At 45.3% G+C, this 14,769-nt stretch overlaps 4 non-coding genes across 4 annotated transcripts; 1 reads left to right on the top strand and 3 right to left on the bottom strand.

Annotated features, from left to right (window-relative positions):
- Positions 1–1,343: 1,343 nt before the first annotated feature.
- TRNAQ-UUG (transfer RNA glutamine (anticodon UUG)) lies at positions 1,344–1,415 on the bottom strand. The gene has a single exon. It is a non-coding gene; the product is annotated as a tRNA-Gln (tRNA).
- Positions 1,416–2,234: 819 nt separating this feature from the next.
- On the bottom strand, positions 2,235–2,306 carry TRNAQ-CUG (transfer RNA glutamine (anticodon CUG)). The gene has a single exon. It is a non-coding gene; the product is annotated as a tRNA-Gln (tRNA).
- A 2,167-nt stretch (positions 2,307–4,473) lies between these two features.
- TRNAM-CAU (transfer RNA methionine (anticodon CAU)) lies at positions 4,474–4,545 on the bottom strand. The gene has a single exon. It is a non-coding gene; the product is annotated as a tRNA-Met (tRNA).
- Positions 4,546–5,101: 556 nt separating this feature from the next.
- LOC141952377 (U6 spliceosomal RNA) lies at positions 5,102–5,208 on the top strand. Its single transcript, XR_012631611.1, has one exon. It is a non-coding gene; the product is annotated as a U6 spliceosomal RNA (small nuclear RNA).
- Positions 5,209–14,769: the final 9,561 nt, after the last annotated feature.

Here is a 14,769-nt window from a genome sequence, read left to right on the forward strand (position 1 = left end):
TACCCTTTGTTTTAACACTTGTGCTAGTCTGGTGAATTTAACATGAATACGTAGTAAATACCGTGTCAGCTATTTATGAGTATTCTGGATTTACAGCTACGCTTCAAACTGTGATAAAGGGAAGGAGAAGGTTGCTGGATAGCAGTAGGAAATGGTAATTTGCTCTCTAGAGTTGTGAAATAATATATTGAATTGTTGCAAGGCAGACAAGTAACGAATGGCTTTATAGCTCTCTTCCCTGGGAAGAACAACCTTGCTGGATGAAGCCAATCCGTGGGGTTTCAGTAGTTACACTCAAGTTTACTGCAGACAGTTAAAACGCTGGTGCACGGGAACAGTAAAGATACTTGTATGTGCGCAGCCTGATATTTATAAACGCAGTTGAGGGGGGGAAGGATGAAAATTAGCCCTGACAGAGACATTTTTTCATTGACAAGTTGTGCAGAAATTTCTTTAATGAATTTAGCAAACATTTCCATAAATTCCCTTGAACGGTTAGGACCCCAAGTTCCACAATGTAATAACGAGGCTTGAAGGTGGTCTGTGTGTTTTCCAAGGGACGGTGAAGGAGTGGTTACCTGGCTGGAGAAAAGGAGGAGGAGCTGATCTTCCGTTTGACACGGAACAGAGCTGTTCCTCTTGCTGTGTGAACGAATGACTAGTAAGGACAGGTTTTGAGGACGGGAGCCAAGATGTTAAGATGGCCTTAGCTAATCTTGGAAAATAATGAGGGTTTGTGTCAACAAAACAGAGGTAATATTCATTTAAATTGTACAGAGCTCAATCTGTGAGATTATACCCCCTCTGAAATCGTTGCATTTCTGTCCCTATCTTCCAAGTGAATACCTGGGTGTACCTGAAAAGTAATGTCCACATTCTGCACGTTTATCTGCTGAAAACCAGGTTTTCCTCAGTGTGGATGACGACTCTTCTCAAAAAATACTGCCAATGTACGTAAATCAGTGGTAAAATACAAAGGCCTAATGAAGTTGTAGTAAGAACTATTTAAAAATTGAAGTCTCATTTGATCATGTTGCTGAAGGTGGAGCTGTTCCTTCAGTTTAAGAGGATCAGGAATTGTGTGGCCCGGTTCAGGCCGAGGAACACCCTTCGGCATTCAGCTCCTCGGGGCGTACACCCCCGTTTGGGTCCGCACCCCGCCGTGCTGCGCGTTCACACGGCAGTTTGTGCTTCCCTGGGGGTGCTGTGAGAGCTCCCGGGACCTGCTGTCCCGGCCGTGCGCAACTCCGGGCCGTTACTCCCTCTCTCGGAGGCCGGTCCGTGCCGCCGGGTCTGGTCCAGCCCGGCTCGGCCTAGCCCGGTAAAAGCGAGGCCTTAGCGGCAGGTTCTACCGAGATTTGAACTCGGATCGCTGGATTCAAAGTCCAGAGTGCTAACCATTACACCATAGAACCGCGTGGCGGCACTCGCCTCCGCGCGGCCGCAGAATTCATCCGGAGCGCCCCGGCCCCCCCCCCCCCCGCGGGACCCGCCGCGCCTGCCCGGGGGCCTCGGGCGGCCCAAAGCCGGGGGTTTATTCTGCCTTTCCGCGATAGTCCTGCTTTTCGTGGTATAATGCTCGCAAGGATGCGACGTCAGAAAGCAAACACGAGCAGCGCCAGATAAATTCCGTCAGATACGTAAACCCAATCCTCATGCGCGCGCTGGAGGTCGGCAGGCTGCCTCGTGCTTTTTAATGCCTAAGTTAGACTTGGGTGTCCACACAGGTTGTTCACGGCGTAGAAATAAAAAGAATCACATTTCAGTACCACAGAATCCTAGAATGGTTTGGGTTGGAAGGGATCATCTAGCCCAACCCCCTGCCATGGGCAAGGACACCTTCCACTAGCCCAGGTTGCCCAAAGCCCCGTCCAACCTGGCCTTGAACCCTTCCAGGGAGGGGGCAGCCACAGCTTCTCTGGGCAACCTGTGCCAGGGCCTCACCACCCTCACAGGGAAGAATTTCTTCCTTAGACTATGACATGTCTGAAATTCTTCAGGTAATTCATGACAGAAGGTACTAACCACCTAGCTGCAATAAATAATAAATATGGGGGGAAAAAAAATCAGGAAAACTCTTTGGCCTCTTTCTCTCTGTTTCTCAGGCGGCACAGCAGGTCAGCAGCTGACGGCATTCCAACATCCCTTGGAAAACAGTAACTAACTTCCCCTGGAACTCCTTTTCCATGGGGGTAATGAGTAAAGAGATCGGCTGCCTCCGGGCAAAAACCTTTAGGTTCCACCGAGATTTGAACTCGGATCGCTGGATTCAGAGTCCAGAGTGCTAACCATTACACCATGGAACCGCCCGGGTGGGCTTTCCGAACCGCCCCACTTGAGGGAACCCGAACAGGGGACGAGCCGAGAGGGGCCTTTGTGAGCTGAGACAGAGACACCACAGAACCATCTGGGCTGGAGAGGACCTTGAAGATCATCCAGTCCGACCGTTAACCTCGCACTGACAGATCCCAACTACACCGTTCTGCTCTCCCGTGTATTCTGCACGTATCCGTTCTGTGGAAGAACACCGTTCATTTATCGCCACATTTTACAGCACTGAAAAAAAGGCACATTTAGCAGCACCTTAGCATCAAACAAGATTGCTAAGCCCCTTCTCGGATCAAGCTTGCACACAGACTTCCACTACCGCGTGCGCTGACGCATTTGTAGTGCGCAAGGTACCGAGAGTGTGCGCATTTGTGAGTGCTCAGGCTCGGACAGCCGGCCCAAGCAGGAGCTGACCTAGAGAGGACTCCTGGATATTTTATAACCGATAACCATTGTACTAAGTTATAACAAACCACCTATTCTGATGTAAAAAGTGGAAGTATTGGAGCCTGAACAACAGATCCTGAGCCGAAGCTGCTAACTGTGTAATATTTAGTGAAATATGTACGGAAGATGTAGCTCTCTTGAACGTATATTTATCTTTCTTTGTGTGTGGATAAAATAACAGGGTCGTGGAGACCGTTGTCTGGCGCTGTGGCCTGATGCGAGACCTTGCGCCTAATCCAGTTAGATAAGCAGAGGAACTCCCTTCGCTTGTCCCCTGAGCCCTGGCCAGGCTCTGGGGGAATCTAATGTGAGATTGAAACCAGATATTTCTGCTCAAATCAAAGGTGCCAGCTATTCTGGCTTGCTGATTTTTGGGTATATAAGGCTGGACCCGCTCACAGCGACTTTGGAAGCCTCACCTACGGGTGGACGCACCGCGTAGGATTTCCCACTCGGACAGGCTCTCCAAATCCTCGCTGTAACCGGGGCTGCCCAGCGCCCGCGGGTCTGGATGATGGTAACAGGTGCAAGTGGTGATGGATCTTCCTTAATCACTGTTCTCTCAGGTAGTAATGATTTGATGCATTACCTTGTATTTTCCTATTTGTTTAAGTGCATTATTCTGTCTTATTGTATGTTTTCTGTATTATTCTGTGATATTATTTAGTTATTTCTAGTAAAATACACCCGCTCTTTTCACTCTGGTGTCTGAGTTTAATTGGTATCCCTAATCAGCAAAACAATGTGTTACTTCACATTTGTTTTGATTTCATGCATTTTGGGCTGAGTATTTGCTTGGTATACTGAGAAGAAGCGGGGACCATTGTCACAACTATTGTTTTAGTTTGCCAGATTGTTTCCTCTCTTGGTATTAATTGACCAGTGTAATAGGTAACAGAACATTTAATTTAAACAAGCAAGACATGGAAAAACTACAAACGTATGCTGCAAGCTTTTTATGCGTAATTAAAGGCATGGAGCTGTTGGAGTGGGTCCAGAAGAGGCCACAAAAATGATGAGAGGGCTGGAGCACCTCCCTTATGAAGAGAGAGAGTTGGGGGTGTCCAGCTGGAGAAGAGAAGGCTCCATGGAGACCTTAGAGCGGCCTCCCAGGGCTTAAATGGGGCTTATAAGAAAAATGGGGACAGACTTTTTAGTGGGGTCTGATGCGATAGGACAAGGGGTTACGGTTTTAAACTAAAGGAGGGTAGATTCAGACTAGATCTAAGGAAGAAATTCTTCCCTGTGAGGGTGGTGAGGCCCTGGCACAGGTTGCCCAGAGAAGCTGTGGCTGCCCCCTCCCTGGAAGGGTTCAAGGCCAGGTTGGACGGGGCTTTGGGCAACCTGGGCTAGTGGAAGGTGTCCCTACCCGGGGCAGGGGGTTGGACTAGATGATCTTTAGTGATCCCTTCCAATTCAAACCATTCTGTGATTCTACACCATCAAACCGTGCTAGAGAGGCTGTAAGCACCACACCATGGAGCAGTCTGTCCTCCCTCTGCTCGCACCCACCACACTACATGTTGTCAAAACAGTTTAGGACGAACAACTGTACTCGCAACCCCAACCAACCCCCCACCCAGAAGCGAATGACAGCGAAGACGGAGCCGTCGGTTGCTGCGGCCCGTGACAGGGCACCGCCAGCGCTCCGGGCTACCGGGACCGGACCGTCCCGCGCTGGGTAAAAAGAAACTCAACTAGCAGAGGATGGTTTCGATCCATCGACCTCTGGGTTATGGGCCCAGCACGCTTCCGCTGCGCCACTCTGCTGCTTCTATAACGATTTCCACCCGCCGGCCCCTAGAGCGGGCCCCGCCCCGCCTGCGCGCACCTGCCTCCCTCTGCTTGGAACCTTCTGGAAGGAACACCGCGATTGAAATGACCAGTATATTGCCACCGATAATCACTATTACACTAATTTAAGTAAAAACTACACATACATGACCACAGAAAATAGCAGCATTGCTAACTGCGAAGAACTGAATGCTTGTTGCCCTTAAAGTCCTCCGAAAATTAAGAAGCGACCCCGTGACAAAGCCCCACGTCCCCGCGCAGCGCAACGGCCACTCTCCGCGGAGGCCACAGCGGCCGCCTCCCGCCCCAGCGTGCTTTGCGCGGATTTGCATAGAGCGGCGGCGCCGGTTGCGCGCTTTGCCCGACCCCTGCGACCCTTCCCACGGAGCCCCGGCACCGGCGTGGGGCTGGGCACAGTGTGCGCAGTGTGCGCAGTCCGCCCTAACGCCCGCTTCTCCGGGGGCGGGTCACCCTGTCCTGGCTGGGCTGACTCCTCGGGGATTTAAATAAGTGCGGAGGGGCCAAGTAGTTCGTGCTCGCTTCGGCAGCACATATACTAAAATTGGAACGATACAGAGAAGATTAGCATGGCCCCTGCGCAAGGATGACACGCAAATTCGTGAAGCGTTCCATATTTTTTTTCCCCACGCTAATCCTGCCCCCGAGGCCCAGCCTGGCCCTGGGAGCCCTGCAGACACCGCCAGAATGACGGGGGCTGCCTCCAGTCACTGCCTCACCCCCCCACACTCTTGCCTTCCCAGGGCACCCGCTGCCCCCGAGGCACCAGGATGGGAACTGCACTGAGAGCCCCTGTGAGGTCCCACCTGGCTCAAACTTGGGGCTTGTTCTCCTCAGGCTGAGATCCAGAGACTCAGGGTTAGACACAGAGGCTGGCCAGAAGTTTTCTTCAGCACGTGCACTGACAGAATCACAGATTCATCTAGGTTGGAAGGGACCTTGAAGATCATCTAGTCAACCATGAACCTCACACTGACAGTTCCCAACTACACCAGATCCCTCAGCGCTATGTCAGCCCACCTCTTGAACACCTCCAGGGATGGGGACTCCACCACCTCCCTGGGCAGCCCATTCCAACGCCTGACTACCCGTTCTGGAAAGAAATGCTTCCTAATATCTAGTCTAACCCTGCCCTGGTGCAACTTGAGGCCATTCCCTCTTGTCCTATCTCTTATTACTTGGTTCAAGAGACTCATCCCCCCTCTCTGCACCCTCCTTTCAGGGAGTTGCAGAGGGCCATGAGGTCTCCCCTCAGCCTCCTCTTCTCCAGACTAAACCCCCCCAGTTCCCTCAGCCGCTCCCCATCAGACCTGTGCTCCGGACCCTGCTCTGCTTGTGTTTTGACACAAGTGGGACTCTACTCCATCTAACCACGGGTGTGTCAGCATTAAAAGACATGCTGCAGTAAACAGTACCTTTAGATTTAGTTAGAACTGTTATAAAACCAGCAAAAAAGTGTGTTTGTACTTCAGCTGCTTGCAAAGCAATGAACTGATGATGCTTGCCCTGACTGGTGGGATTCAGTGGGCCCAGGTTGTCCCCAGCCGGGGCTCTGGCGGTTCCCAGCCCTTGTCACCAGAGCTGCCTCAAAACCTTCGGTGTTGCTGGGTTGGTACAGCCCATCAGCATCAGCTGCAGCCTGCCAGGGAGCATGGGGTCCCCCGGGGAGCAGTGCCGTGGGTGTTGCTAACTCCTAAGGACCTCTTGTATTCTGATTTTTCCTAGAGAAACAGTGACCCATTTGAGCATTGCTTAGGTGACTTCCATGATGGAAGGAGTAGTTCTTGCTGAAGAATACTGAAAGTAGCTGAAACTCTTGGGTGTTCTGTAATTCACCTTCTTTCTCCGCACTACAACGTCTCACTCTTGTGGGATTCAGTACTGGCTCCCAAAAGAACGGGGGGAGATTTGGCAAAAAGCATCACTGAAGGCAAAGGTACAATCCAAAAGTACTGATGACCAAAAACCTCAAGTTCCTTTGTTTAGAAGATGTGTGTAGCCAAGCATTGAATCAATATGGACTGTTTCTCTTAAAAATCTAAAATTATTGTAAGAAAAAAGAGTTCTGTTTAGAAGGCCTTTTATGAATAGGTAGTGCTGTTTTGGCTTTGGTATTGGGAATTTTGTTTCTATTCAGTCTGAATTCTGTGATGGGGTGACTGAAGCTAAACGAGGTGGATACTTTTTGGAAGAAAAAGAACAGAAGCAGATGGTGAGGGGGAGAAAGTAAAAATAGGAAACACAAAGCAAATATATTGTTAGAGATGCTTTTTCTCTAGTGAAAATACACTAGCTTACTGGTTTGGTTATTCGGCTTGTTTGACTGTTCCTTTCAACTGTTTTTTTTTTTACTTCATGTTTTCTGCATGAAAGTTTTTATTGCATGTTAGGTACTACCCAGCATAATTTACTTTTTAATATAAAAAGTTATTCTTTGCAGATATGATAACTTAGATGAAAGACTGAAGATAGGAAGCTCATGTGAAAGAATATAAATGTGATGAATCATCCTCATCAGTGATCGATAAACGTAAGAAATTCTACTTTTATATTACTTGGTTTACACAGATCAAGATGCAATGAGAATGCAGGTCTTGCTAGACTTCTGTACAGCTAATTGTTCTTAAAATCTCTTAGAATATAGTAGTTACTGGTTTATATCATGAAGGCCCAAATCACTGGGAGCTCAATTTTGAAAATGAGTGTGCTTTCTGAAAGTCTACACCTTAAACCTTTGTGTCAATCTATCTTTTGTCTTCTGTTCTTAATAAATTGGGTTGCTCTCAAAGCATTAAGGATTTTAACACAGGCAAAGACTCTTGCTGGAATGAATTGTGTGGTGACAAACCTTGCGGTTTTTAACTTTATTCTTAGTTGCCATTGAATCTGTTTCAGGTTAGAAGGGAAACAGACTGGTTACAGCTATTGATGATGAGAGAGCTGGTCATTATGGGGGACTAATTAATATCACTGCTGTGCTGTATTTTTTAATGGGGTATCGGTATTGCACTGGAACATGGAAATATATGCTAGTGTCATAAATCACTTTTGTCTAGGAAAACACTTTCATAAAAAATGGCTCAAAAACCAAAGTGAAGAATCACTGTGGTGGGATATTATGAAGCCCAAAATATTAAGTGGGGTCTAAAATGGATTCAGTTCATCAAGTATAGGTCTTTCCATGCCCACTTAACAACGTAATGGTTTGGATTCACCCTCTTGTCTTCAAAGTCCTTAAATCACTGATAACCAGAAACTGGGAAAATATACCAGTGAAGGGTCAAGCATCCCCATGCATTCTGGAAACAGGGTACTTAGCCAGATAAACTTGGTCTCTGTGTGGTTTTTATTCTATTACATAGGTAAAGTACTTACCGTATGAAGAAGTTTGTCTTAGCATTTCCAGGGAGTAGTTTCTCAATAGCACCTCACAAATACATATAAAACATGAAATAAATGAGTATTTAAACATATTGCTGGGTTTACTGATTACTCTTGTAGTAACATAGGACATTTTATACTGAAAAAGACATGCTTTAGGAGACAGTAGGCTTACATTTGGAAGCTAAATATGCAGGAGCTCAAAGATAAGATGTTTGCTCTGGAAACTAATGAAGCACAATAAAATACTTAGCAGCAGAAAGGTATAGCCAGGATTTTCTGTGAGAAGTTGATGGCAAGAGGAGAGTGAGTTTAGGTAATGTAGCAGAGAGATGGCTGTGAACTATATAAACCTCTGAAATTCTTTCCTGCACGGCTGCAGTTGCGGTTCAGGAGGAGGCAGTCTGCTGCACCTGGTGCCCTCAGTTACATTTCTTTGCATTGCTGTGGAGGAAACTGAACCTTAACCTTTGCTGAGCCTGGGGTACTGGCTTTGAAATGTCATTCCTAAGTGGCAGCTGCTGCTGCTGCTTTATAACCTACACTTCATTGTACTAGGAATGCATGTTTATTAAAGGACTTGTGTGAAACAGTTCTGAGGCAAAATATTAACCTTTCTGACATGGACATCCAAGAGGTAAAATCAACATTAATATAAATATTGGTGGGATTAAAAGCATTCCCTTGCTGTGTCTATCACACAGCCAGAATCAGCTGAAGCAGGAGAAATTAATACTGGCTAGCAGACCTCCTTAATAAGAGGAACAGAAAAAAAACACAAATATGGCAAGATACATTAACTTAAAAGCTTTGATTTTTTTTCTTATTTATTAATTCATTATTGAGAACACAGACATGCACCTTTACTTTAAATGCTATTTTTACCTTTACCTGCATGCATAACAGCAGTAGCTAGCTTAATTTACTAATTTAGCATAAAAGGTGAGTCATGGTGTATTTTCTTTCAAAATTACTTGGTATAAGTCAATGTTGTTAGTACCCCCTCACTTCTCCCAGCAGCTTTGTGATTTCAAGATAAGCAGGAACTTAGAAGCACACAAGAGCTTTTAGTGGTTAACACAGTTCCATTATTTGGAATGTGAATCTACTTATACAGACAGTAACTGTATTTGTGAAAGCAATCAGAAGAAATAAGGATGAAAAACCTCTTAAATAGCTCCATTTACTTGGAAACAGTATGACCAAGTATGTGTTTTACAGAAATAATGGTGATAGAGGAGCAATTATCTCATATTTAAATGAAAAGGGTAAAATACAAGGAATTGTCTTTATATTCATGTATCACTGAGAATTTGGGCACCTGTAATTATGCTACGATAATTCTTTAAAAACTTCTCTATTAACTCACATACTGAAATGTGTCATGAAAACCTGCTCGCGTAGTCTTGTTGTAAATGACAAAAGATGGTGAAGTGTATTTCAGGACATGATGACTCTTTTTCTTCAGTTCTTTATTTCCAAGTTATGTAAATGTTGGACAAAAAACAGACAAAAGATTTTGTTTCTGTGACTCAGCAGGTGCAAATAAATGTTTCTATAAGCCTTCAGTCATCTACTAGTTCCTAAACTAACTTGTTTACTTGGTTACTGTGAGTCCACCAAAATTGACAGTAGAAATAATAAAAAATAAACTGGCAGGGATGATTGTCCCTCTCATTGTTTGGATAAAATTATCCATGAATATTGGTACCTAACTTTGTCCATGTTTTTAGTTATTTATTTAAAAATGCAGTATATGTAGGCAGAAGTGTGGAGGTGCCAAGAGGTAGGATGCAGTGTTATTACTTTTTTTAAGATGTACGGTGTTATTATAATACCTTGTGACCACGTGGATTCCAAATTTACCTTGCGTTCTCTTTTTCCTTGTGTCACTGATTTAGTATTTCCCTTTCAAGGTAAGTCAATTTACAAACATTTCCTGCTCTTCAGAGGAAGATTCTCTTTTGTCTCTAAATCTGGCCTTTCAGAAGGTAAAATTATAGAGTATTTTTGCAATTCACACTGGGAACTGTTGCTTGGAAAACGCGTGGTTTTGTTGTTTGTAACAGATTTACTTTAGTTGGTTATTAAATGAACATTAAAAAAATGTTACCTGCTTCCTCTCAGCTTCAACAACTTGCAGACCCTAGTTTTTACCTCCGCACCCCTCAATGTTCTTTCAGTACCGTGACTGTAGTTTGCACGTTTTAACGTTGAAAATAGGCTTTTAACCCGTTTCCTTAAAACTGGTACCTGACCTTCGCAAGCCCACTGAGACAAGGAACATTCAACGAGGCCTCTTCTTGCGCAGGACGTGGCTGAGGGAACTGGGGTTATTTAGTCTGGAGAAGAGGAGGCTGAGGGGAGACCTCATTGCCCTCTACAGCTACCTGAAAGGAGGGTGCAGAGAGGGGGGATGAGTCTCTTGACCCAAGTAATGAGTGCTAGGACAAGAGGGAATGGCCTCAAGTTGCGCCAGGGAAGGTTTAGACTAGATATTAGGAAGCATTTCTTTACAGAACGGGTAGTCAGGCATTGGAATGGGCTGCCCAGGGAGGTGGTGGAGTCCCCATCCCTGGAGGTGTTCAAGAGTCGGGTTGACCCAGCGCTGAGGGATCTGGTGGAGTTGGGAACTGTCACTGTGAGGCTGATGGTTGGACTGGAGGATCTTCAAGGTCTTTTCCAACCTGGACGATTCTGTGACTCTGTGGGACAGCGCTGCGCTCTACCGCTGCGGCAGTACGCGGGGGAACTGCGGGCGGGCGGGGCCCGCTCGGGGCTGGCGGGGCACACGAACCCAGCGAGCTCTCGGTCGCCGGCGCCGCCGTTACCGGCGTCCCGGGGCGCGGCCCTCAGGCAGCCGGGGGGGGGTGGCGGGGCCTGGCGCGCCCTCACGTGGGCAACGCGTCATCAGCGCGCGCCGCCCCCGGCGGTCACGTGCCCCTTGTTTATCTCCGTCGCGGCCGGTGTGGCGTGAGGGCGGCGGCGGGCGGGTGAGTGACCCCAGCGGCTGCCCCGGTGGGGGAGACGGAGCGGAGCGCTGCCACAGGGGAGCGGGAGGAGCTGGAGGCTGGGGAGGGGGCGTCCCCCCCAGGGGCGGCGTGAGGTGGGGCTGCCCCGGGGCCTGTCGCCGGGGCCTTACTGGAACCGGCCGCCTTCCCAGCCGCCACTTGGGAGAGACGGAGCGGGGCGGGCGGGTGCCACCGTGCCTGTTTTCAGCCCGGGGCGGGGGTCGGGTAGCGCAGCCGGGAGCCTTCGGTGCGGGGCTGCACCACATCGGCCGGCGGGCTGTCGCCTCTTCGGGCGGCGGGGGCCGCGCCTGCTGTGAGCCGCTTCTATTTAGTGAGTTTTGGTCCTTAAATTCGTAGGAGTGACAAGCTGATGTGCGTGGCAGTCCGTTTCTGCAGTGATGATTCAGAACACTGAGGTATGATCTGTTGCTCTGAGCTACGTCTTGCTAATTCTTTTTTTTATTTCTAGGCTTACAATGTCATTACCAGCAAAGAGATGTGGAAGGCCCCCCGTGTTGTCTTTTCTGGAAAAGAAGAAGAGAAAGCAAAGTCTTGATAGAAGAAGAGGGAAAACAAGGATTTATGTGGGAAATCATATTGACCGATGGTTGACACTTAAGGAAAAGTTGGATTTCAGAAATGATGCAGAAGTTGCAGGGTTTTTACTGGACTTGTGAGTAGACTGTCACAGTACTCCTCTGTTTACTAATATCAAGTAAATAATTCTTGGTGTTAATACCAACTGTGTGTATTTTCTTTCTAGGTATGACAGCTGTGACCCATTATCAAAAGCTCCAATCTGTTCCCTCCCTGAGGGTGTGAGAAGAATTACTGTGAAAGAGGAAAGAGCATTGTCAGGCAGCACTTCCTTAATAGCAGCTGATGGAACGTTAGTAGTATACTCTCTTTATGTGTGAAGGACAGATGAAATATTTTTCTTGATAGTGCTTGAAAGACTGGAGCTGACTTTTCTTTTAAAATGGGGCAGAACTTATAGAAGAGGAAAATATACAGTTGATTTTATTAAAATATAAGATTTTGGGATATCCTTTGTAGAACAGCTTGTGTATTTGTTTTGTTGTTTATATTGTTGAGCACATAATACTAGTCTAGATGAAATAGAAGCAAAACTTTTTTTCAGAAGAAATGTTTCAGTTACCAATTTGGGTTGTATTTGCAGGTATGACAATGATGACCCGTTGTCTAAAGAATCTGCTTGTTCTGAACTTGGAGATGTGAGAATTGTAACTGTGAAGGAAGAGAGAGAGATGCAGCATGACTGCTTGTCCACAGAGACAGATGACACGTTAGTGATACTATGGTTTTTTGCATGTTTTGCATTTGAAAATATTTATGTTTATTTTATTATTACATTTAATTTTGTTTATTAGAAACTCATGTCATTCATGCTCTGATTCATTATCTAAAAACATCTTGGTACGTAATGGTTGGTCCAGTCCTTCTGAGGCAAGAATCTGAGAGATTTTGGAAAAGTTGTAAGACTCTTAGGGTACACACAGCAAACCTGCGTGTTCAGTGACTGCCTTCCTTAACTATATAAAATTCATGAGTGGACCAAGAAAATAGCTAGTGCTTTATATGTATCTTAGTCACTTCAGTAATCAGTTAGATTTTGACAGTAGTACAGTCTCCAGGCAAGTGCAATTGCGCGTGCTTTAACCTTTCACAAAAGCAAAATGTTTCATTGTTGACTAAGTGCTATTACATATAAAGTGACGTATTAACCTATCTAAAAATAGTGCCGTGCTCAACGAGGCAACCACACCATCAGTCGACTGCTGATTTCTTTTACTGCAGTGTCATCAGTAGCTGAGGCATTCACAGTTGAGATCAGAGGAGCCTCAAATAGGTATGCTTGTCCATTACTCTTTATTTAGGTTTCAATTATCCGCAACAGTGTTACTGAATAATTGTAATTTCATCCATGTCTTAGTTATCTGACCTTTAAAAAAATGTATCTTTTAATGTGTGCAGGGGGACACTGACAACCTAGGACATTACATTGGCATTGCATGGTGTGTCCAAACCCCTCGCTAATATGGTGAAGTACGTAACGCATGTAGCGTGTTTGTCTGATTCTCGTTTTCTGCTGTGTTTTTGCTTGTGGCTTTCCTAATTCTTTTTACTTTTGATTTTAGTAGGTGAACAAGTTGGGGTTCTGAAAGCAATTCTATGGCACAGAAGAGTTCTTGGAAGCTAGGTCAGGAGAAAATAAATACCAGTGCTGATGAAGCTGACAAATTCAAGTACATTCTTCAAAATAGCATTTTTCTCTGGCAATATAATTTTAGTTTGGAGTGCAGCAATAATTGAATTCCTGGGACTGATTTGATACAGGTGAGACAGGGTTTGTTTTTAATTGATTGCTTATTTAGGCCTTCTGAGATGTGAGACATACTGTGAAAAGTTGTTTAGCATGAGAAAAACTTCCTGTTACCCTAAAAGGTAAGGTACATGATGCTTTGTTACAGTCTCATGATATCAATGTGAAGATGCTAAATCACGCCAAATATGTAAAATGCTGGACAAATGATCGGGCACGTGTGAGTGGTAATCTTATAAAGCTAAGAAATGACAGCTATCTAAGAATAAAGAGATTCAAAAATAAGAGTTTTATGGGGCAGACATCCTAGGGCATACTGTGTTACTCTAGGGAATACTTACCTACAGGAATAGTTGTATAGTCTCTGTGAGGAGAATAGTTGGTTTGTGTTTCAGTGTCTGAACACCAGATCATTGGTAACAGTTTTGGGTTTGTTTTTCGTTCACAGTACAGCAGTGAGGTGGAGTGATGGTGTCATTGAGGGATTCTTAGTAGCTGTGGGATATTCATACAGTGGTCAAGTGACTTCCCCAGAGTCATGTTGGTAGTTGAACTTGGGTCTTAAAACTAAACTCAGTTATTAACTCAGTGTTTTTAGATGGGTGTGTAAAATTCTTAATTGTTATAGAAAATAGTGGTTTTCCTTCAGAAAGGAGCAGTGGTTATGTTAATGTATAGTTGTTTTTTTTCTTCTTGTTTTTAAAGGTGTGGTACTGCACTTCCTATTGAAGGGTGGAGATGAAGGCAGGTATTTCCTGCTTTCCAGGCATTTGGGTGTCATGTTTTCCTGTTACTGTTTTGGGCCTTACAGAATGTGTCTTTTCATTCTATGCCGCTATATTTAAGGGTGAGGAAAAGAACAAGGTCTTGTTGAAGGTGCTTTATTAACAAATTCTGAATTAATAGTCATAAAGCAACTGTTGTATTATAGGCCTTTTACTATCTAGTCTAGTTTTAGGTTGGCTAAACAGTGACTTCAGGAACTGGAAATACCAAAGATAATGCATCAAGAACACTTGGTTACAGTCACCTGCTTCATCAGTGGCTTTAATGTTTGGTTTCTGACTTGGTTTTGGAGTCTTGCCTGATGATGGTAGCTTTTAGAGGTTGCTGCTGTTGTAGAAAATTAAGTTCATGGAGAACCAGTGAGGGAGTCGAGTAGTGGGGATTTCAGGATTGTTTCCAGGTGAAATGCTATGTTTTTTTGAATTCTGGCTGTTGTGAAATAATGCGGGAAGAAAAGAATGTACAGAAATCTGATTTAAAGTATTATCAGCAGGGCCTAGGCAAAGGGAAGTGTTACTGACCCATGTTCATTTAGGTTCCTGACTATATTCAGTTCTTCTCTAATGCTACTTCTGTTATTAATTTCCAACTTCAACATTCAGAATACTAACCAAGCTAGATGGAAATTATTTTTCTGGTGTACATGTAACAAGTACAAAA

This window comes from Strix uralensis, chromosome 19 (assembly GCF_047716275.1).
Source record: "Strix uralensis isolate ZFMK-TIS-50842 chromosome 19, bStrUra1, whole genome shotgun sequence".
Lineage (NCBI taxonomy): Eukaryota > Metazoa > Chordata > Aves > Strigiformes > Strigidae > Strix > Strix uralensis.